The 1923-nt window shown below is 60.4% G+C and overlaps 1 protein-coding gene across 1 annotated transcript in view; it reads left to right on the top strand.

The window, feature by feature from the left end:
* POMGNT1 (protein O-linked mannose N-acetylglucosaminyltransferase 1 (beta 1,2-)) overlaps positions 1–1923 on the top strand; it is a 13139-nt gene that overhangs the window by 6279 nt on the left and 4937 nt on the right. The window lies entirely within an intron of this gene.

The raw sequence follows: 1923 nt of genomic DNA, 5'->3' as shown, positions 1-1923 counted from the left end.
AGACTGGTCTGGACTGGGGGCATTTGCCTTCCTCTGTAGCAAGGGCACGGCCCCGCTTGGGGTCTCCTGAGTGCATCCGAGCCCCGCCGGCAGCAGCCGGACGCTGCCAGCCCTCGTGCCCCTGCTTTCCCTGTGGCAGGTTCAGAGGCTGGAGCCGTCGGTGGGCAATGAGCCTTGCAAGGGTGCGACGGGGTTGACTGCGTAGTTTTAGGATTAGGTCCTAGGACTTGTATAGGATGGTTTGCAGGGGCTTGGACTGGCTGTGCCCAGGCTCTTCTCCTGATCGTGCCCTGAGTGTCCGAGCTGGTCTTTCTCTAGTGTTGTTTGGGGCAGCTCCTGAGCCAGGACACCCGGCAGAGCCCTGCCCTGGGACCCGAGCGTGGGGGGCATGGTTACCACCCATTAGCACCGGGTCTTCAGATGGCATCTCCCGGTGAAAGCATTGATAGGAACATGGAGCCAGGGGGGTCCTCAGTCCCCCCGTCGCTGCCTGTCTGCGGAAGGAGCAAGCTGCCGCAGATCTCTCAGACCTAGGTGCGCTTGGTTGAGGACCTAGGTGTGCAAGTGGTATGTAGCGCCCAGCGGTCAGAGGTGGGTGGCAGCTGCCCCACGTCCCGTTGTAGCAGGACCCAATTGCCCTCTGCCCACAGGACAGGGTGCCTGGGTCCATGTAACACACAGGGGCATCACTATAACGGGCTTCGCGCAGCTGCTGGGGGTGAGTCTCCTCCATCCGAGCCTGTGTTGCCATCTCCTGCAAGCATAGCGCCTCTCTCTCTGCCTGCAAAGCCTCTGGCTTGAGAGTAGCAGGGAGTCGACGGCACGCGAGGCCCAGAAGGGGTTAAAAATCCCTGTTGCTGCAGTGACTAATGCTCCCCAAGGGAAGGAGAGCTGCATCCTGTTGCCATAGCAGCTGGACCAGCATCACTTGGAAACGGGGCTGCGCGCATGCCTGGGCTGTGTTGGAGAGATTTCGGATCCTGGCTTTTTCTGCACGGGGCATCCAGGAAAGGCTAAGGGTGGGAGACGGGCCTGGCCCAGAGGGCAGGGAACCGGGGAGAACAAGGGGCCTGGTTAGTGGGGGTTGTGCCGTGTAGGGACCTGTGATGGAAACGGACACATCCCCGTTGCACCTGCATGAAACAGTCCCTCCACCTCCGACGGGCTTCTGTACAGGCGCGAGGGGACAGGCATGGCTGCGAGCGGCGGTAGGAGAGAGGGAGCTGCTCTTCGGGATGGACATACCGTCTGCGGGGAGCTGGATCAGTGTAGCCGTCACCCTGAACGGAGCGGGCTTACCGCTGTGGCGGTGTTGCTTCGCTCGCAGCGGTATCGGGGCATGCGGAGGGCTCCATCCCAGAGGCTGCGTCGCCTGGCCTGCGTGGTTCGCGCGGCTCTGGGAATCTGGCAGTAGGCGAGTGGTGCCACTACTCCCGGCTGACAAATTCCTGGGCACCTGATGTCAGGGTTTGGGGGGTGACGTGGGCCAGCTTCTGGCAGGCAAGGCTGTAGGGCCCTATCTACAGTACAAGCCCCGATCCTTGTGCATGGGGTACGACCCAGCCTACAAACCAGCCCCGCATCTGGTCCACAGAGCTGAAAGCAAAGTCCATCCCGTCTTGGAGGAAAGGCAGCAGGAGGGCACAGCAGCCCCCTTGGCTCTCCAGGGAACTGGCAGACCTCCTGCGTCTTAAAAGGAAGACCTATAAAGGATGGAGGACTGGGACCGCCACCAAGGAGGAATACTCTGCATTAGTCCGGACTTGCAGAGAGCAAATCAGGAAAGCCAAGGCTGTGACTGAACTCCAGCTAGCTACAAATATCAAGGAAAATTAAAAGTCCCTTTTCAGATATGTGGGGAGCCGGAGGAAAAACAAGGGCAACATTGCACCCCTGCTAGACCAGATGGGGCAGCTGACAACT

Source organism: Crocodylus porosus, unplaced genomic scaffold (assembly GCF_001723895.1).
Source record: "Crocodylus porosus isolate Cpor-Errol unplaced genomic scaffold, CroPor_comp1, whole genome shotgun sequence".
In the NCBI taxonomy this organism is placed as follows: domain Eukaryota; kingdom Metazoa; phylum Chordata; order Crocodylia; family Crocodylidae; genus Crocodylus; species Crocodylus porosus.
The sequence above is the reverse complement of the archived record's forward strand: the minus strand, read 5'-3'. Positions and strand labels throughout refer to the sequence as shown.